This window comes from Pan paniscus, chromosome 1 (assembly GCF_029289425.2).
Source record: "Pan paniscus chromosome 1, NHGRI_mPanPan1-v2.0_pri, whole genome shotgun sequence".
NCBI lineage: Eukaryota > Metazoa > Chordata > Mammalia > Primates > Hominidae > Pan > Pan paniscus.
This window is the reverse complement of record NC_073249.2, coordinates 112,100,985-112,123,692: the sequence shown is the minus strand read 5'-3', so window position 1 is coordinate 112,123,692 and position 22,708 is coordinate 112,100,985. Positions and strand designations below refer to the sequence as shown.

Sequence of the window (22,708 nt, the reverse complement as noted above, 5' to 3'; positions counted from 1 at the left end):
ATCCTAATGCTGCAGTGTGGCAGAGTCTTGGGTTTAGCCTTAACAGGACACTAGTCAGTTGATACCAGCTGTCTGGGATCCACAATCTGTGAACTTAAACTAGACCAGGAGAAATCTGCAAGTGCAATTTGAATTGTGCCCTTGTTCAGTAAATCCATCTGGAGGGAAATCCATGTAAGCCCATTATCTCCTCTCTCAGACTGTCATTTGAAATGTTGCTGCTGTCTTACAAAATTTAGAAATTTGCAATGGTGACAGCTCCAATCACTTAGTTTCATGTGCGGTGACTTTCTTTCCTACCCAATATATCTGAAACCTCAATGGTCATTTGCCCCTGGAGAGCCCTGGGTTCCTAGATGAACAACATCATTGAAGGAAAGCTATCTGGTGATAACCACTTAATGATATGGCCTGTATCACAAGAGTGGGGATTTGTGGTTGTATGCCCCAATGACTCTTATCATAGGTGTTTGAACTTATCCATATTTTTGGCTGCAAAACGATTCTCAGCAAATTCTTGAACTGGACATACTGTGAATGCTTCTGAAGCCTATGCCCCAGAACTGCCCAAATATCACCGCCATAAGCTTCCCAAGACACTTTACTCAAAAAAATTGAAATATAATTTACATGCATTAAAATGCCCAGGTCTTAAGTGTTCAGTTCAGTGGAACTTGACGGTTATATATGCCCATGTAAGTAGCACCCCAAAAAAGATATAGACCATTTCCATCACTCCAGAAAGTTGTTTTCTGCCTGTTCCCTGTTAATTCCCTGCCCTTCCCCCAATCTACCTCATAGGCAACTACTTCCTGATTTTTATTCCCACAGTTCTCATTTTATTTCTATATTTCTCTAATTTTTTCTTCTAAGATCTCTGTGGTTCTGGATATATATTTAAATATAAAATTATTTTGAAATGAAGTTTTGTGCAGGGAGTACAGAAAAATTGACCGTTGTCTCTTTTGTTTATTTTTCTATTTCATGATTTTCATTATTTTTATTATTGGCTTACATTTATTAATTTTGTTTTTTTTTTCACTCGTTTTTCACATTTTTTTTTTTTTTTGAGATGGAGTCTTGCTCTGTCACCCAGGCTGAAGTGCAGGGGCACCATCTCAGCTCACTGCAACCTCTGCCTCCCGGGTTCAAGCAATTCTCCCACCTCAGCCTCCGAAGTAGCTGGGATTACAGGTGCCCGCCACTGCACCGGGCTAATTTTTGTATTTTCAGTAGAGGTGGGGTTTCATCACGTTGACCAGCTGGTATCAAACTCCTGACTTTGTGATCTGCACGCCTCAGCCTCCCAAAGTGCTGGGATTACAGGCGTGAGCCACTGCACCCAGCCCCGTTTTTCAGGATCCTGAGCAATCCTTTCCTATTTCCACTATAGGCATTAAAAGTTGTAAATTTCTCTTTAAGCACTGTGTGAGCTGTACCCAACATTTTGATGTATTGGGTTATCATCATTCAGTTAATAATATTTAAAGTTTTGTCTTGTGGTTTCTTCTCTGACCCAAGTGTTATTCAGAAGTGTGTTGCTTGTTTTCTAAAATTGAGGATTTTCTAGATATCTCATTGTTATGGATTTCTAATTAAATACTACTGTGGCCAGAGCATATGCACTGTATGATTTTGATTCTTGAATATTTAGTGAGATTTGTTTTATGGTCCAGCATATGGTCTACATTGGTGAACATGCCATAAGCACTTGAAAAGAATGCTTTCTGCAGTTATTGAAAGTAATACTCTACAAATGATTTAGTTTGACACCCCACTCTGGGTCTTGCCCTCCTTCATGTTGTAGACATTCATCTTCTACTTTGGACCTCACTACCAATGCTTCAAAACCACTTGCCTAGGAAAGGTTGGCCTTGTGCTACAAGATGTAGCAGCTTGTTCTCTGAAACTATCAGAACTATTTACAGGCCCTGGGTCTTGCTGAGACTTGTGGAGTACTATCTGAAACTACCCAGGGGCATCGCATGCCTTTGCCTGCTGTAGCAGTGCTGGAGAGCACCTTAAAGATCCCCCATTGCCTTCAGTGTGGGGCTGGACTTTCCTTCAGCTGTTGAACGTTCTGGAGGCTCGTAGATTTCAGCTCATGTGTCTTGGAGTCTCTGAGTGGAAGCAATAAATATAAGCCCTAAAGAAAGGGAGAAATAAAACAAAGGTCCAGAGTGACTGGGAACCATACTACCAACTTTCTTTTATTTTTAAATAGGTTTACTGAGGTATAATTGACATCACATTTGCTTGTTTTAAGTGTACAGTTCAATTATTTTTAGTAAAATTTTATACTTGTGTGGACCATCACTGTAATCCTGTTTTCCAACATTTCTATCATTCCTAAGAAATCCCTCGTGCTCATCAGTCACCATTCCTTACTCTTACTCACAGCTCAAGGCAACCTTTAATTGACTCACTGACTTTACAGATTTGCCTTTTCTAGACATTATATAAATGGAATCATAGAATATTTGGTCTTTGTATTTCTTTTCTTTCACTTAGCTTAATATACTTTTTTTTTTTTTTGACACAGAGTCTTGCTCTGTTGCCCAGGCTGGAGTGCAGTGGTGTGATGTTGGCTCACTTCAACCTCCACTTCCGGGTTCAAGTGATTCTCCTGCCTCAGCCTCCAGGCACCTGCCACCATGCCTGGGTAATTTTTGTATTTTTAGTAGAGGCGGGATTTCATCATGTTGGCCAGGCTGATCTAAACTTTTGACCCCAAATGATCCACCCACCTTGGCCTCCCAAAGTGCTGGGATTACAGGTGTGAGTCACCACACCTGGCCAGCTTAATGTTCTTTTGTGGTTCATGTATGTTGTAGCACGTATCAATATTTTACTCCTTTTAGGTGCCAAACCCTATTAAATTGTATGGATGGCTCCCATTTGTTTATTCATTCATCAGTTGATCGATATTTGATGTGTTTCCACTTTATGGACTATTATGGATAAAGCTGCTATGAATATTCACATTCATGTGTTGTGTGGACATAGGTTTCTGTTTCTTTGGGGTAGACAGCTAGGAGTGAAAGTGCTAGATCATAAGGTAAATGTATATTTAACATTTTAAGAAACTGGCAATCTGTTTTCCAATGTGGCTGCATGTCCCATCAACACTGCATGAGTAGTTCAATTTTTCACATCATTGTTTTTTCACTTCTTTCAATTGTTTATTTATTTATTTATTTATTTATTTATTTATTTATTTATTTTATTATTATTATACTTTAAGTTTAGGGTACATGTGCACAATGTGCAGGTTTGTTACATATGTATACATGTGCCATGTTGGTGTGCCACACCCATTAATTCGGCATTTAGCATTAGGTATATCTCCAAATGCTCTCCCTCCCCCCTCCCCCCACCCCACAACTGTCCCCGGAGTGTGATGTTCCCCTTCCTGTGTCCATGTGTTCTCATTGTTCAATTCCCACCTATGAGTGAGAACATGTGGTGTTTCGTTTTTTGTCCTTGCAATAGTTTGCTGAGAATGATGGTTTCCAGCTTCATCCATGTCCCTACAAAGGACATGAACTCATCATTTTTTATGGCCGCATAGTATTCCATGGTGTATATGTGCCACATTTTCTTAATCCAGTCTATCATTGTTGGACATTTGGGTTGGTTCCAAGTCTTTGCTATTGTGAATAGTGCCACAATAAACATACGTGTGCATGTGTCTTTATAGCAGCATGATTTATAATCCTTTGGGTATATACCCAGTAATGGGATGGCTGTGTCAAATGGTATTTCTAGTTCTAGATCCCTGAGGAATCACCACACTGACTTCCACAATGGTTGAACTAGTTTACAGTCCCACCAATAGTGTAAAAGTGTTCCTATTTCTCCACATCCTCTCCAGCACTTGTTGTTTTCTGACTTTTTAATGATTGCCATTCTAACTGGTGTGAGATGGTGTCTCATTGTGCTTTTGATTTGCATTTCTCTGATGGCCAGTGATGATGAGCATTTTTTCATGTGTTTTTTGGCTGCATAAATGTCTTCTTTTGAGAAATGTCTGTTCATATCCTTTGCCCACTTTTTTATGGGGTTGTTTGATTTTTTCTTGTAAATTTGCCTGAGTTCATTGTAGATTCTGGATATTAGCCCTTTGTCAGATGAGTAGGTTGTGAAAATTTTCTCCCATTTTGTAAGTTGCCTGTTCACTCTGATGGTAGTTTCTCCTGCTGTGCAGAAGCTCTTTAGTTTCATTACATCCCATTTGTCAATTTTGGCTTTTGTAGCCATTGCTTTTGGTGTTTTAGACATGAAGTCCTTACCCATGCCTATGTCCTGAATGGTATTGCCTAAGTTTTCTTCTAGGGTTTTCATGGTTTTAGGTCTAACATGTAAGTCTTTAACCCATCTTGAATTAATTTTCATATAATTTGTAAGGAAGGAATCCAGTTTCAGCTTTCTACACATGGCTAGCCAGTTTTCCCAGCACCATTTATTAAATAGGGAATCCCTTCCCCATTTCTTGTTTTTGTCAGGTTTGTCAAAGATCAGATAGTTGTAGATATGCGGCATTATTTCTGAAGGCTCTGTTCTGTTCCATTGATCTATATCTCTGTTTTGGTACCAGTACCATGCTGTTTTGGTTACTGTAGCCTTTAATATAGTTTGACGTCAGGTAGCGTGTTGCCTCTGGCTGTGTTCTTTTGACTTAGGATTGACTTGGCAATGCAGGCTCTTTTTTGTTTCCATATGAACTTTAAAGTAGTTTTTTCCAATTCTGTGAAAAAAGTCATTGGTAGCTTGATGGGGATGGCATTGAATCTATAAATTACCTTGGGCAGTATGGCCATTTTCATGATATTTATTCTTCCTACCCATGAGCATGGAATGTTCTTCCATTTGTTTGTATCCTCTTTTATTTCATTGAGCAGTGGTTTGTAGTTCTCCTTGAGGAGGTCCTTCACATCCCTTGTAAGTTGGATTCCTAGGTATTTTCTTCTCTTTGAAGCAATTGTGAATGGAAGTTCACTCATGATTTGGCTCTCTGTTTGTCTGTTATTGGTGTATAGGAATGCTTGTGATTTTTGCACATTGATTTTGTATCCTGAGGCTTTGCTGAAGTTGCTTATCAGCTTAAGGAGATTTGGGGCTGAGACAATGGGGTTTTCTAGATATACAATCATGTCATCTGCAAAAAGGGACAATTAGATCTCCTCTTTTTCTATTTGAATACCCTTTATTTCCTTCTCCTGCTTAATTGCCCCGGCCAGCACTTCCAACACTATGTTGAATAGGAGTGGTGAGAGAGGGCATCCCTGTCCTGTGCCAGTTTTCAAAGGGAATGCTTCCAGTTTTTGCCCATTCAGTATGATATTGGCTTGGGTTGTCATAGATAGCTCTTATTATTTTGAGATACATCCCATCAATACCTAATTTATTGAGAGTTTTTAGCATGAAGAGTTGTTGAATTTTGTCAAAGGCCTTTTCTGCATCTATTGAGATAATCATGTGGTTTTTGTCTTTGGTTCTTTTTATACCTTGGATTACATTTATTGATTTAGTGTATGTTGAACCAGCCTTGCATCTCAGGGATGAAGCCCACTTGATCATGATGGATAAGCTTTTTGATGTGCTGCTGGATTCGGTTTGCCAGTATTTTATTGAGGATTTTTGCATTAATGTTCATCAAGGATATTGGTCTAAAATTCTCTTTTTTGTTGTGTCTCTGCCCAGCTTTGGTATAAGGATGATGCTGGCCTCATAAAATGAGTTAGGGAGGATTCCCTCTTTTTCTATTGATTGGAATAGTTTCAGAAAGAATGGTACCAGCTCCTCGTTGTACCTCTGGTAGAATTCGGCTGTGAATCCATCTGGTCCTGGACTCTTTTTGGTTGGTAAGCTTTTGATTATTGCCACAATTTCAGAGCCTGTTATTGGTCTATTCAGAGATTCAACTTCTTCCTGGTTTAGTCTTGGGAGGGTGTATGTGTCGAGGAATTTATCCATTTCTTCTAGATTTTCTAGTTTATTTGCATAGAGGTGTTTATAGTATTCACTGATGGTAGTTTGTATTTCTGTGGGATTGGTGGTGGTATCCCCTTTATCATTTTTTATTGCGTCTATTTGATTCTTCTCTCTTTTCTTCTTTATTAGTCTTGCTAGTGGTCTATCAATTTTGTTGATCTTTTCAAAAAACCAGCTCCTGGATTCATTAATTTTTTGAAGGGTTTTTTGTGTCTCTATGTCCTTCAGTTCTGCTCTGATTTTAGTTATTTCTTGCCTTCTGCTAGCTTTTGAATGTGTTTGCTCTTGCTTTTCTGGTTCTTTTAATTGTGATGTTAGGGTGTCAATTTTGGATCTTTCCTGCTTTCTCTTGTGGGCATTTAGTGCTATAAATTTCCCTCTACATGCTGCTTTGAATGTTTCCCAGAGATCCTGATATGTTGTGTCTTTGTTCTCGTTGGTTTCAAAAAACATCTTTATTTCTGCCTTCATTTTGTTATGTACCCAGTAGTCCTTCAGGAGCAAGTTGTTCAGTTTCCATGTAGTTGAGCAGTTTTGAGTGAGTTTTTTAATCCTGAGTTCTAGTTTGATTGCACTGTGGTCTGAGAGAGAGTTTGCTATAATTTCTGTTGTTTCACATTTGCTGAGGAGTGCTTTACTTCCAAGTATGTGGTCAATTTTGGAATAGGTGTGGTGCGGTGCTGAAAAAAATGTATATTCTGTTGATTTGGGGTGGAGAGTTCTGTAGATGTCTATTAGGTACACTTGATGCAGAGCTGAGTTCAATTCCTGGGTATCCTTGTTAAGTTTCTGTCTCGTTGATCTGTCTAATGTTGACAGTGTGGTGTTAAAGTCTCCCATTATTATTGTGTGGGAGTCTAAGTCTCTTTGTAGGTCACTAAGGACTTGCTTTATGAATCTGTGTGTTCCTGTATTGGGTCCATATTTATTTAGGATAGTTAGTTCTTCTTGTCTAATTGATCCCTTTACCATTATGTAATGTCCTTCTTTGTCTCTTTTGATCTTTGTTGGTTTAAAGTCTGTTTTATCCGAGACTAGGATTGCTACCCCTGCCTTTTTTTGTTTTCCATTTGCTTGGTAGATCTTCCTCCATCCCTTTATTTTGAGTCTATGTGTGTCTGCACGTGAGATGGGTTTCCTGAATACAGCACACTGATGGGTCTTGACTCTTTATCCTATTTGCCAGTCTGTGTCTTTTAATTGGAGCATTTAGCCCATTTACATTTAAAGTTAATATTGTTGTGTGTGAATTTGGTCCTGAGATTATGATGTTAGCTGGTTATTTTGCTCATTAGTTGATGCAGTTTCTTCCTAGCCTTGATAGTCTTTACATTTTGGCATGTTTTTGCAGTGGCTGGTACCGGTTGTTCCTTTCCATGTTTAGTGCTTCTTTCAGGAGCTCTTTTAGGGCAGACCTGGTGGTGACAAAATCTCTCAGCATTTGCTTGTCTGTAAAGTATTTTATTTCTCCTTCACTTAAGAAGCTTAGTTTGGTGGATATGAAATTCTGGGTTGAAAATTCTTTTCTTTAAGAATGTTGAATATTGGCCCCCACTCTCTTCTGGCTTGTAGAGTTTCTGCCGAGAGATGCGCTGTAAGTCTGATGGGATTCTCTTTGTGGGTAACCCGACCTTTCCCTCTGGCTGCCCTTAACATTTTTTCCTTGATTTCAACTTTGGTGAATCTGACAATTATGTGTCTTGGAGTTGCTCTTCTCAAGGAGTATCTTTGTGGCATTCTCTGTATTTCCTGAATCTGAATGTTGGCCTGCCTTGCTAGATTGGGGAAGTTCTCCTGGATAATATACTGCAGAGTGTTTTCCAACTTGGTTCCATTCTCCCCATCACTTCCAGGTACACTAATCAGACGTAGATTTGGTCTTTTCACATAGTCCCACATTTCTTGGAGGCTTTGTTCATTTCTTTTTATTCTTTTTTCTCTAAACTTCCCTTCTCGCTTCATTTCATTCATTTCATCTTCCATCACTGATACCCTTTCTTCCAGTTGATCGCATCAGCTCCTGAGGCTTCTGCATTCTTCATGTAGTTCCCGAACCTTGGCTTTCAGCTCCGTCAGCCCCTTTAAGGACTTCTCTGCATTGGTTATTCTAGGTATCCATTCGTCTAATTTTTTTTTCAAAGTTTTTAACTTCTTTGACATTGGTTTGAATTTCCTCCTGTAGCTCAGAGTAATTTGATCATCTGAAGCCTTCTTCTCTCAACTCGTCAAAGTCATTCTCCATCCATCTTTGTTCCATTGCTGGTGAGGAGCTGCATTCCTTTGGAGGAGGAGAGGTGCTCTGCTTTTTAGATTTTCCAGTTTTTCTGCTCTGTTTTTTTCCCCATCTTTGTGGTTTTATCTACTTTTGGTCTTTGATGATGGTGATGTACAGATGGGTTTTTGGTGTGGATGTCCTTTCTGTTTGTTAGTTTTCCTTCTAACAGACAGGACTCTCAGCTGCAGGTCTGTTGAAATTTGCTAGAGGTCCACTCCAGACCCTGTTTGCCTGGGTATCAGCAGTGGTGGCTGCAGAACAGTGGTGGCTGCAGAACAGCGGATATTGGTGAACGGAAAATGCTGCTGCCTGATCGTTCTGGAAGTTTTGTCTCAGAGGAGTACCCGGCCGTGTGAGGTGTCAGTCTGCCCCTAATGGGGGGTGCCTCCCAGTTAGGCTGCTCAGGGGTCAGGGACCCACTAGAGGAGGCAGTCTGCCCATTCTCAGATCTCCAGCTGTGTGCTGGGAGAACCACTACTCTCTTCAAAGCTGTCAGACAGGGACATTTAAGTCTGCAGAGGTTACTGCTATCTTTTTGTTTGTCTGTGCCCTGCCCCCAGAGTTGAAGCCTACAGAGGCAGGAAGGCCTCCTCGAGCTGTGGTGGGCTCCACCCAGTTCGAGCTTCCCAGCTTTTTTGTTTACCTAATCAAGCCTAGGCAATGGCGGGCACCCTTCCCCCAGCCTCGCTGCCACCTTGCAGTTTGATCTCAGACTGCTGTGCTAGCAATCAGCGAGACTCTGTGGGTGTAGGACCCTCTAAGCCATGTGCAGGATATAATCTCCTGGTGTGCCATTTTTTAAGCCCATTGGAAAAGCACAGTATTAGGGTGGGAGTGACCCGATTTTCCAGGTGCTGTCTGTCACCCCTTTCTTTGACTAGGAAAGGGAACTTCCTGACCCCTTGTGCTTCCTGAGTGAGGCAATGCCTCTCCCTGCTTCAGCTCACGTACGGTGTGCTGCACCCACTGTCCTGCTGCCGCTGTCTGGCACTCCCTAGTGAGATGAACCCTGTACCTCAGATGGAAATGCAGAAATCACCCATCTTCTGCATCGCTCATGCTGGGAGCTGTAGACTGGAGCTGTTCCTATTCAGTCATCTTGGCTCCACCCCTCTTCCAATTGTTTTTGTCCTTCTGTTTTGTTATAGCATTCTAGTGGGTAAGAAGTGGTGTCACATTGTAGTTTTGATTTTCATTTCCCTGCTGACTGGTGATGCTGACTGTCTTTTCATGTACTTTATTGGCTATTCTTACACCTTTTTGGTTAAGTGACTATTCAAATATTGTGCTGATTTTAAAATTGAGTCATTTATCCTTGTGTTCTTTAGTTGTAATTGTATTTTATATTCTGGATAGAAGTCCTTTACCAAATATATGTTTTGATATTTTTTCTCATTCTGTGGCTTGTCTTTTCATTTTCTTTTTGATGTCTTTTAAAGAGCAAATGTTTTTAGTTTTGATCATGTCTCATTTTTTAACTTTTTTTGTTTAGCAGAAAAAGATTTTTTTCTTTATTTAAGGTCATGAACATGTTAATTTATGTTTTCTTCGAAGAAGTGTATGGTTTACCCCTGAAATTTAGGCCTGTAACCCATTTTGAGAGAACATTTGCTTATGTGTGAGTTAATGGCCAAAATCATATGGCCAATTGATTTTGACAAAAGTAAATTCAATGAGGGAAAAGGATAGTCTTTTAAACAAGTGATACTGAGACAACTGAATTGTCCACATGCTCAGGGGATGTTAGCCTGCTATGTCAAGTGATGCCCATCTGAGTCACCACCTATTGGCATCAGAGTTAACAAAGAATATCTCAATATGATAATTATGGGTTAAATAATACACTGTAGCTTTCTGCTTTTCCCGTTCAACAGACAGTCACATCTCATGCAGCGCCAGCTGCATCCCTGAGACACCATGGTGAAGGTGAAGCCTGGAGTCAATGGATTTGGCCATATTTGGGCTCCTGGTCACAAGGGCTGCTCTGAACTCTGGTAAAGTGGATATTGTGGCCATCAATGACCCCTTCATTGACCTTAACTTCATGCCCTACATGTTCCAGTATAATTCCACCCATGGCAAATTCCATGGCACTCCCAAGGCTGAGAATGGGAAGCTTGTCATCAATGGAAATTCCATCACCATCTTCTAGGAGCTAGAGCTCACCAAAATCAAATATGGTAATGCTGGCACTGAGTACACCATGGAGTCCACTGGTGTCTTCACCACCATGGAGAAGGCTGGGGCTCACTTTCAGGGGTGAGCCACAAGGGTCATCATCTCTGCCCCCTCTGCTGACATCCCCATGTTTGTGATGGGTGTGAACCATCAGAACTGTGACAACAGCCTCAAGATCATCAGCAATACATCCTGTACCACCAACTGCTTAGCACTCCTGGCCAAGGTCATCCATGACAACTTTGGTGTTATGGGAAGACTCATGACCATAGTCCATGCCATCACTGCCACCCGGAAAACTGTGGATGGCTCCTTCAGGAAACTGGCATAATGGACATGGGGTTCTCCAGAACATCATCACTACATCTGCTGTCACTGCCAAGCCTAAGGGCAAAGTCATCCCTCAGCTGAACAGGAAGCTCAATGGCATGGCCTTCCGTGTCCCCACCACTAATGTGTTGGTCATGAATCTGACCTGCCATCAGAAAATACCTGCCAAATATGATGACATCAAGAAGGTGGTGAAGCAGAATTGGTAGGCTCCCTCAAGGGCATCCTGGGCTTCATTGAGCACCAGATTGTCTCCTCCAACTTTATCAGCATCATGCACTTTTCCACCTTCGATGCTGGGACTGGCATTGCCCTCAATGACCACTTTATCAAGTTCATTTCTTGGTATGACAATGAATTTGACTACAACAACAGGGTGGTGAACCTCATTGCCCACATGGCCTTCAAGGAATAAGACCTCTGGACCACCAGCCCCAGCGATAGTATGAGAGGAAAAGAGAGGCTTTAGCAAAATCTTTTTTCCATTGCCTACTTATTACTCTGTCTACCAATTATCTTGGAGGAGAGGTCAAATAGATGCCATTCAGCCAAGAGTTCCAGAGGCTAACAGTAATGATATGGTAGCCAGCCTCTAAGGTGACTCCAGTGATCTCTACCTCCTGATATTTGTACCCTTGTGTGTGGGTTGAACCTAGTAACTTGCTTTTAACTAGTATAATATAACAAAAATGATGGAATGCCACTATCATGATTAGGTTAGTAGGGATTGTGACTTTCAACTTGCTTTTACAGTTGCTCTTTCTCTTTGGCTTTGATGAAGCAAGTTGCCCTGGTGGAAAGGACAATATAGTAAGAAACTGAGAGCAGCCAACAGTCAAGGGGAAACTGAGGCTCTCAGTCTAATAACCTTAGAAGAACTGAATCTTCCAACAACTATATAAGTGAACTTGAAAGTAGACCTTTCTCCAGTGGAATCTTCAGATGAAAACAGAGCTTTATGCCAATTCAAGAGCTCTTGGAACCCCAATGTTTAAGGGAAAAAAAGAGGTAGACTGTCATATTTCCAACAAGCTGCCTTCTTTCCTTGGGGATTTCTTTTGCATTACAAAGAACATTATCCCTTCATTGAACCCAGTTTGAAAGCCACAAGTAGTTTAGCAAATATTAGAATACCTGAAGTTACTAAGTGTTGGTGAAGATGTGGGGAGACAAGCATGTTATTTGTGGAAGTGTAAGTTGATACAAATTTCTAATGAGTATCTGACAAAATATTGTAAACTTTCACACACTTGACCCAGCAAGTCCACTCCAGAAATTTATTTTAAAGAATAATCAGTTAAGATCAGACCAAGAGGTCATATGGGACATCTCCTTGCACATAGAAAGCTCTACATATGAGCTTTAATATATTAATTGAGTCCTTTACAATGTATCAGGTGCTTTACATATATTATCTCATTTAACTTTTAAAATGGACTTTATTTTCTGTAATAGTTTTAGCTTCACAACAAAACTGAGGGAAAATGCAGAGAGTTCTCGTATACTCCCACCCCAACACATACATAGCCTCCCCCACTATCAACACGCTCTACCAGAATGGTATATTTGTTACAATGAGTTGACCTGCATTGATACATCTTTATCACTCAAAGTCCAAAGTTTACTCTTGTTCTTGCACATTCTCTGAGTTTTGACAAATGTGTAATGACATGTCACCACCATTTTAGTATCCTCTGCCCTAAAAATCGTCTGTGCTTTGCCTATTCATTCCTCTGTGCACCCCGACTCTGACAGCCATTGGTCTTTTTACTGTCTCCACGGTTTTGCCTTTTCCAGAATGTCATATAGTTGGAAACACACTGCATGTAGCCTGTTCATATTAGCTTCTTGCATTTAATAATATACATTTAAGTTTCCTCCATGTTATTTATGGCTTGATAGCTATTTTTTGGCACTGAAAAACATACCATTGTCTGGATGTACCACCGTTTATTTGTATATTCTCCTACTGAAGGACAATTTGGCTGCTTCCAAGTTTTGATAATCATGGATAAAACTACTTTAAAGATGAAACCTAAAAGTAGGTATTTGTGTAGACATAAGTTTACTATTTATTTGTGTAAATGCAATGGAGCATGATTGCTGGATCATATGGTAAGGATACGTTCAATTTTATAAGAAACTGCCAAACTGCCTTACAAAGTATCTGTACCATTTTGCATCCCCACCAGCAATGGGTGAGCATTCCTCATGCTCCACATTCTTGCTAGCACTTGGTGTTGTCAGTGTTGTGGATTTTCACCATTCTAATAGGTGTGCAGTGGTATCTCATTTTCATTTTAGTTTGCAATTCTCTAATGACATATGATGTTTAGTATCTTTTCATATGCTTTTTTTAAAAGCTGTATATCTTCTTTGGCGAGGTGTCTGCTCAGGTCTTGTGAATACCTATATCAGATTGCATTCCAAATGTAACACATTTTTAGAAGTTAAGAGATTCCTTCTGAGATTTCATATGTACCCTTCAGTTTACTGTGGGCATTCCTTTTTTCATGTTTCTGAGCAATGGAGAACAGCCTTTTGATATTATCTTGACAATATTCTTGCTCATTTCCCTTGTAATTTTGGATCTAGACCTCTAAGCCCAGAGACAACTTAAAAAATTACATACATGTGTATCTGGGAGCAATGTTATCACCAGATAGCTGTATTCAAAGACAGCTTCTACTATATTCTTTTATAAAGTAAGTTAACATCATTGTGTGTATACCACATTGCTTTAATACCATATGCCCATGTGATTTGTTTCACTCTTAGCCCAAACCAATCTGTAATGTCTCCCGCAAGTACTCAGCTGGTGATTTCAGGGTCAAAGGGATGACCTTATGCAGGCCATTATGCCTGCACTGAAGTGCCTGTAAAAAAAAAAAATAAAAAAAAGCACTTTGGGAATTTTTGCGAAGTGATTAGCAGCTAGCAGGAAAGCATGAAATAAAATTGATTTACAGGACTGTGATTGGCTATTTGGAGGGGTGGACGTTATGCTACTTACCTTTTCTCTGATTTCAAGTCTTATCTTCAAGGCTTTATTTATTTATATTCTTAACCACAAAGAACAATTTAGTTGAGATGTTCTTATCTTTTTCTGATGTGAGGAGAATCATGAAACCATGGTTATGAACTTAATACAAATGAAAGGAGGCTGAGAAAAGTGGTATCTGACAAAGAGTTCAATGATCTAGAAGTGAACTTCCAAAGAGTAAAGATCTAGAAAGGGCACAAAGTCCAACTGTTCATGAGGCTGATTCCTGATAGATGGCTGGGGTGTGAAGGCTGGGGAACAGGCCAGAGGAGAGCAAAATCTGCTAGGTTTTGTCATATGCCATGAGATGTGGCTGGTGAGACAGCTCTCTCATGAGTCTGCCCACTGTCTGAGGTCATGTTCGTGGGGACCCCAGGGTAAGAGAAGATTTCTTAGACTTAAATCTGTGCCATTAGTTTAGCTCTTTTGTACTTTATTGAGAAAGCCTTCATCTGTCTACTAAAGCTATCCAATATGACCAGAATAAACATGTCTCCTTTCTCATTTACTGTGGAAGAACAGGACTAGTCAATTTTAATTTGTTTTGACAGTTCCTGAATCTCTTATCTGAAAACTCTCTTTCTACTACTTTTCTTGGATGTCAGTGCATTGCACAGAATAGCCATTAGCCAATGGGCCATAAAATCCTGTAACATCCTAGGTCATGAGAATGAATATTTTAGGGTATTTTTTTCTCCCCGTTCCTTCTTGTCTCTGGCCTTGGCTCTGTGATATAAAGTAAAAATAATGGCCAAAGTTCATTGCAGCAGTGTGTGAGTTAGGCTATACCAAGATCACCCTTGTCCCATATTCCTTCTTGATCTTGTGAAATTATATGGTCTGAATATGTTCCCTCCAAATTCATGTGTTGAAACTTAATTGCCAACGCATTAGTATTTAGAGCTGAGGACTTTAGAAAGAGATTAATGTATGAGGACAGGGCCCTCATGAATGGGATTAGTGACCTTATAAAAGAACTTGAGGGAAGTAGGTGGCCCCTTCCATTCTTCTGCCTCATGAAAACACATTGTCCATCTCCTGCTGAGGATGCAGCAACAAGAACCCATCTTGGAAAGAGACACTGGGCTCTCACCAGACATGGAACATACTGATACCTTGATCATGGACTTTCCAGCCTCTAGAACATGAGAAGTAACATTCTTTTATGTGTAAATTATCTGATCAAATATATTTTATTATACTAGCACAAACAGACTAAACCATGATGCTTCCATTTTTTACAAGTCACATGTAACAGAAATCAGGGTCTTGAAGGTCATCTTCAAGGCCCATGGTCATCTAGGTATCCTGTCCCACAACGCAACTGTGACTGCTGTGTCAGCCAGACAGTTGCCTCTAGACATGTGCTTTCTTAATATGTCCCTAAACTTTCAGCATGGGCACTCCATCCTTGCTGCCATATCAAAGACCTCTCTTTGGCCTCAAATTATCAGCCCACCAATGCAGCAGCCAATTTGAGACCTGAATATAAAGTTAAGGCCTAACACTGGGATCATGGTCAATTTTCCTTTTGTTTTTACCAACCCATTAACAATGACATCTAATGTGGCCTTCTGAGAACCCTTTTCAATGACCACAATTCCCCAAGTATCCACTATTCTTCCAAGTATTCTAATGACACCTGCTTTTTTCCCCCTTTAATCTGGGTTTTCTGTGCTGTACTGTTTAATAGATAGAGTATGATTTCTGTTGGGGAATATTTTATAGGTATAGCTCTTCTGTCGAGAGTGCAATGTTCCATAATAATCTCCTAGAGGTATAAACGATGTGCAAAAAATTAGAATCCACTGGCTGTTTCAGTCATTTCTGATCTGCTCTGTTAAGATCTTTTGTTCTGAGAAGAATCAAAGAAACTGCTTTGAGTCATACACTTTATGAATTTGTTTTTTAAACAGACTACTCATTTGAAGGTTTGGGTGTTCACTTCTTTTTAATTATGGGTTCTGAATTTCAGTTATAGGCAAGAAGGCTGTATGACTTTACTTCATTTTCCCTTTCTAAATATGTGGGTGGTGGACACCCTATACATATATTTGGGTTAAGCAAATAGGCCTTCCAAGTTATTACCAGGGAGACTGCTGTGGGACTGCTTTCTCTTTTGACATTTTCCAGGCTAATGTTCCCTTGACCCAGCCCTTGACTCTGTGGGTTAATCTGGGCAAAAGTGGACCTTTACTGTGGCATGGGTTCATGCAGGAAAGTGTCCAGTTGAGGAATGATAGAAGACTTTTCAGGTCTGTTGGCTTAGGTAGTGACCCATTCTGCTGAGTTCCATCATAACTTACAGTTTTCCTCCTCTAACTGCTATAATTCTCCAGATGTGATGATGTATTTTGATCTGGCTTTGTCTTCCTGGATTAATTTACTTAATAAATATTTAGAAGGCCCTCTATGACATTGGACATGATTCTAGGCTCTTGGGAATGTAGCAGGGAGCAAGACTGTCTAAGGTCCCTATGCAGGTACAGATAAACAATAAAATCTACAACTGAGAAGTTAGTTGCATATTGTTTTAACAGTTAAGAGGGGAGAAACAGTGTGATGTGATGAGTGAAGCAGAGCGTATTCAGGAGAGGATGATCAGGGACATCTCACTTCATCAGGGCAGTGACAGTTCAGCTGAGATCTACATGTCAACAGAGAGCCAACCATGAGAAGATGAGGAACACCATTTTATATAAAGGGAATGATAAATGTGAAGATCTAGAGGCAAGAAAGTATTGCATATTTATGGAAGAGAAGAGAGGCCAGTCTGGCTGAGGCATCGTGAGTAAAAGGGAGAGTGATGAGGAAGTGAGTTGGAAGGATGAGCAGATCATGCAGTGCCCAGGAGAGCTGGAGATCAGTTTAGAGTGTATAGTTAATGGAATGGGAAGCTACAGAAAGGTTTTAAATAGGTGGGACATAGGATTTGAATTTACTTAAAAACATGTCTCAGGCTGTTGTATGGAGAACAGAATGTGGTAAACAGCCACAGAATGGGAAAAGCCAGTGCTGAGGCTATTCATTTAGATATTCTTTCTTTTTTTTTTTAACTTACTTTTTTACTTGTTTTTTGTTATTTTGAGACAGGGACTTGCTATGTTACCCAGAGTACTGGAGTGCAGTGGCATGATCCTCAACTCCCCAGGCCAAGTGATTCTACTACTTCAGCCTTGGGAGTGGCTGGAAGCACAGGCGTGCACCACCATGCCCAGGTAGGCTTTTAACACATTTTTAATTTTGTAGAGACAGGGTCTCCCTATGTTGCCTAGAGTGATCTCAAATTCCTAGACTCAAGTGATCCTCCTGCCTCAGCCTCCCAGAGTGCTGGGACTATGAACATGAGTCTTCATGCCCAGCTATCTCTAACTTTGCTTTTGAGTTGGCCTCTGCCCACATTCCAGTAAGAGAAACTGTACTGGGTCAACTTGGAATTTTTGAGGTTTGATTATTTTAAGCTATAGATTTTCTTAACCTTGAAGAGCTTTATTGTTTGTTTGTCTTTTCAATGTAAAGAGAGATTAATTGGAGTGAGGTCTAAGTACCTGTATTTTGTAGAAACTCCCCAGGTGATTTTAATAGGCAAACAGGGTTGAGAACTCCGTAGGACCAATTAGGGACTGACAGAGCAGGAACTCGCCATCTTGGCCAAGCACTGTCATTTTAAAATTCACCTTGATCAGAAACTGACTAAATCCAAAGCAGATCAGCCTAATGGCTAAGGTCAGCAACATCCTGTCAACATCTCTTACCAGAAACATTCCAAACCCCTTCCCAACGAGAGACATGCCAGCCCTGAAATAACCTCCTGTCTGGTCAGAAAGACGTCAGCCCCAAGATAACCTTCCCTCCAGCCCAAAGACATTCCAACCCTGCCATAAACTTCTTCCCTACACAGAAATATTCCTAGCTTGTGATAAGCGCCCTCACCCTAATACCAATATATACTCTTAGTCTGTAAGAGAGAATGCTCCTGACTGAAATTGGCCAAAAGCCCCTCTCAGGTTTATTTTTCTAAAATAAATCTGTCTTTGACTGTTGAGCCACATTTTGTGTTTCTTTCCTCTTTAACTCTTATATTTGGTGCCAAAACCCGGGATGAGTGCTGAGGGTAGAGCTCTCTTGCAACCCAGGAAACAGTGGGCAATGGCAGCTCATCCTGAGCTAACTCCTGGATTCTGAGGGTCTCTGGCCACCTGCCCCGTCTTCTCTCCTATTTCACTTTTTTGAGCAATTTGCATGAGGAGGACAAGTAACCTGAAGGGAACTGTGAGGCTCTGGCAAGGGCTACTCCCTAGAGTATTCAAAACCCTCAGTCTTGGGAATCCACCTCCAACCACTGGCAATGTGTATTTCACTCTCTTCCCTCCTCCTCCCTCAACCTCTCTCTCTCTCCTCTCTCTCTCTTTCTTCCTTCCTTGTGCAGCTCCAGCCTAAGAGGCCCTTTGCCAATTCCAACTGGAACATCCAGCATCAGACACTAATCCAGCTGACTGGTAAAATTTGCCCTCCCCTGGTTTTCTCATGGTACCCAGGAAAGTCAGGTCGGCCATCCCGGTCCTTGGAGGACCAGTGGGACTAAGCTAGAGGAAATCTTGGGAACACCAAGTTTTTTCTCAGCTTGACTGTCCTCTTTAGAAAGAGTATTCCAGGTCTCTGTCTTTTGTCTGGGGACACCTAGGAAAAAACAGACACCCTCGGCTTTTTCTCACCAGTCCACATGGGTGCCAAACAATCCCACATTCATATGCCCTCTCCACTGTGCTGTCTCCTTCATAACCTCAACAAACTTGGCTTACGTATTTAGTTTTTTATTGCAACATGGCCTGGCCCCAATAGAAATTACATAATGACAGCAGATGGCCTGAAAATGGCACCTTTAACTTCCAAATTCTCAGGAACCTTGACAACTTTATAACCAGGAATGTCAAACGGCAAGAGGTTCTCTATATTCAGGCTTTCTTCTGCTTCTACTTAGATCCCAACCCTCCCTGTGTCAAGCTTGCACCCCTCATGAAATCTTTCTTCTTAATAAAAACCCTCCCCGGTCTCTTCTTCCTCTGAAACCCCTTTTTACCCTGCAGATGAACCTGTCTGTATTCTCATCCACCTACATCTGCTACTTGCCTGTTCAAACCCTCTGCCTTGGTGGCCCCTCCTGTCCCCAAGCCTTCAGCCCCAAACCCTGCTCTTCCTCCTTCTCCACCTGTTACATGTTCAAAAACCACCTCTGCTATTCTCCCTCTCTGGGAAGTGGCTGGGGCTGAAGGCATTGCTCGCGTTCATGTCCCTTTTTCCATGTGTGATTTGTCACACATCAAGCAGTGTCTGCGATCTTTCTCTAAAAATCCCTCTCATTAGCGCAGGGAGTTCCTGCACATGACCCAGTAAAAAAGAGTGCTGAGCTTAATTAAAATGGATATTCAAGCTATGAGTATATTCAAAAGGCCTTTATGTTTTTTTCTTCTTATATCTTATTTTCCTGGAAAAGGTTTTTTCTCAGTTAACTGAATTACTTTTCTCCACTCCCTCTTGCCACTCCTGGTGCATGTATGAAAAACCCTAAAATGACTTCTGATGGCCTGGGACTCCTTGGGAAAACACAAAAGGTTCCACAAATCCCATTTTGGGAAAAATTTCTCTTTTCCTTATGGAACCCCTGGAATTAAAGGTGAATAAGTACCTCTCAAAATCTGTCTTTGTCTTCCAGCTATGCTTGTTTATTAGGCCCTGGAAACTGTGTTCCTAGCCCTGTTCTTAAAGAGCCTCACCCAAAGGCCAATAATCCAATTGGGAAATTAGCAAAAAAAAATCTTATAACTACTGAATCTACTTCTGGTTGTCTGTGTGGCTATATATGTGTTATGCGTGCAGTGTCTATTAAAAGAGCTCTAATTAATTGACCTAAGAAAAATAAGCACTTAAATATTTTTAAGGGAAAAGTAAAAGCTGTGGGACCTTTCAGTTCATGTGACTTTAATCTTTAAAACTTGCTGGTACAGTAAGATTAGAAATGTCTTAAGAGTTGCCAGCATACATTTTTGTTTGCATTAATTGATCAAGCAATTTCATACTTATTTCTGCCAAGTATTACAAGGTGTCAAAATTTGACATAGATGTTACAAAACTATAACTCAGCCCAAACAGAATAAACTTTGCTTGTGTAATTTTTTAATAAGTGAAACATTAATATTGGTTTAATGAAGACAGCCACATCTTGAACTATTTAGTAAAATGCCCTAACTTCTAATTTTATGGCCTTAGGCAGTCTTGTCCTAAGGAAGTTTGTTTGGGGAAAGGACTGTTATCATCTTTAATATTAAAGAAAAGAGAATTTATATAAAAATGAATCTTATATGGTAAATTCTTGTCCTAAAGTAAATTAACTGGTTGTTTAAAGAAAGAAATGTTTACAACAATTCAGAAAGTCGAGGCATGTCTGAGATTGTCTGTGAAGGTCGTGAAAAGTTTTATAAAGGGAATTTGTGTAAGAAATGTTGAACAATTTAAAAGTGAGTAGACCTCCTGAATACTTTATGAAATGTCACTATAACTCTTAGCCATACAAATTGCCTGATTTGTAGCTAGGTAAAACCTAGGACACATGGAGTTAAATGCTGGAATAAGCTAGACCTTAACTGCATTTCTGTCTAGGTCCTAGACTCTACATCTAGTACATAATTAAAATCCCAAACTTACCAACAAAAGTAAAGGTTGCTAAAAGTTAACAGTGTAACATGCATGTAATACTATTGAAAAAACAGTTTGCAAATACTTTTGACAAAAAGATTATAAGGGGGCATGAGAGTGTGGATTTTTACCTAGATTAAAAGGTTAAAAATTTTTTTGGAGGTTTAAGAAAATTTTGGAAGGTTAATTGTACAGGAAATTCTGTGTGTAAACATATTGGCTAAAGTTGAAGAGGTATCATCTAGTTTTCCTGCAAATTGAGCATTAAAATAAAAGCACAATGGATTTCTCTTAAAACACTAACCTGCTCTTTAACAAAAATTATAAAGTGTTAAAAAGAGTCTATAAAAATCTTATATTAAAATTGGGTAAATGCGTCTACAAGGTTTTATTAACAATTGAGTTTAACATTAATAGCACACTAATATAAAGGTAAAATTTAGCTTATTTGGTATAAAATCATACAGGAAGCATTGTAAAATATAAAATGGTGTTTGGCTTTCTTTGGGCTATATTTGTATAAATACGTTATTGGTATGTGCTCCAAAGTTACGGGAGACTGCTATAATTCTGATATATCTCAGTGTATGTTATCAGTAATAATTATAATTGTTACGTTAAAATTATTGTGTGCCACAGAGGTAACAGATATCCTTATCAATTATGCCTTTAACTATGGCTACCCTAAAACTTTGTGTCATCCATAAACAATTGTTGTCTTCTTTAGGTCCTCTTTAGAAGGTGGTTTTATAGTCAGCTATAAAGCACTAACAAAATTTGGAGTATACTTGTTTCTCTCTACCTGATTTTCTCCAGAATTTGGAAACTGTGAGTATTCTTAAGTTATGGCAATATAGTTGTTTGCATAAGTGCAGTAAGAATCTGTTTTCTTTTGTAACAGGACACAATTGGAGAAACTGGTTATTTCACCAAGGCTTTGACTGGAATGGTGTGCCTTCCTTCAAGGAATCAAACTTGACTTATGAAGCCAATAAAGCCCTTGGGAAACTGGCCTCATATTTTGTGTACACAGTCCCTGTACAGGGTTTCTGATCTGTGGTAAGTAATGAAGGTCACTTTCTGACAGGCCGGGAGGCCCAACTTATTTGGAACCTCAAGAGGAGAGGAATTCACCAAACTCATAGTTATTTGATGGTACAAATCCATGGCTGCGCTTGGCTTTAAAAAGGTCTTATCTCATATTCCTTCTATAGAACAAAGTTCTGTCAAAGCCAGTTTAAGAGGCCTATGTAACAAATCATTATTCTTGCTGTGCTGTATGCAAATAATTAAGCCAAGTACAATAAAGCAAACCAGTCCTACCATGATTTGTCTTTTAATAAAAATGGGAAACTGAAGAGAGAAAATTATGTTTCAAAAACTGTAGCATACCTGTTGTTAAATTCTAGTGTTGCCTAACATTTTTCAATTCTTATTATTTTCTACTGTTTAAATTAAATTCTAACTTTTCTGACTACAAATTTCCAAAATAATCTGTGCTTTCTTAAACCCTATAAACTGAAAACCAGATGTTTCAGCAGGCACTGCCTCTAGGACCCTGACCCTCACATGAGGAAATAAAGAAATAGGAAATCTTAAGCCAAAAATCATAAAAAAATGAGTAACCAAGTAACAATTACTCATCTTACTCAGTCTCACCCCTACCTCACCAAATACTTTTTGTCATTCTTACTTCTCCTTTTAAGCCAAATATTAAAACTTTTAAATGGTAATTATTACTATGCCATCCTTGTGGGAATTGCTTTACTCACTCTATTATTTGCAATAGGACTATATACTGTAGCACCCTTCAGGTAAATATCAGAGAAACTCAATTACCATAACATTTTGCTTAATTATTATCTTCATAGCAGGAATAATGGTTACCAACAGAAAATAACACATGGGCCTTTCCAAACATGTGCCTCTGCCTCTCATTAGGTGAGGAATATTTCTATCTCAACCAATTGGGCCTGGTAAACAGGTAAAACAGAAAAGAAAAGAAAAAGCTGGAATACCAAAACAACCAAATAGATCTTTGGTTTGGGAACAAAATCATAGCATGGACCATCCCATGCCTGGGCCCTCTCCTAATAATATGCCTAGGACTAATGTTTTTACCCTGCCTAATTAACCTTTTTCAAAGATTTTTAACTGAAAGGATCAGGGCCATTTCACAAACAACTACCGAAAAA

The 22,708-nt window shown here is 39.8% G+C and overlaps 1 long non-coding RNA gene and 1 pseudogene across 1 annotated transcript; both read left to right on the top strand.

The window, feature by feature from the left end:
• Positions 1 to 10,186: 10,186 nt before the first annotated feature.
• Positions 10,187 to 11,885, top strand: LOC100983676 (glyceraldehyde-3-phosphate dehydrogenase-like; annotated as a pseudogene).
• Positions 11,886 to 15,052: 3,167 nt separating this feature from the next.
• On the top strand, positions 15,053 to 21,835 carry LOC134730799 (uncharacterized). Its single transcript, XR_010112763.1, has 2 exons — positions 15,053 to 17,038; positions 21,415 to 21,835. It is a non-coding gene; the product is annotated as an uncharacterized LOC134730799 (long non-coding RNA).
• The last annotated feature ends 873 nt before the right edge of the window (positions 21,836 to 22,708 follow it).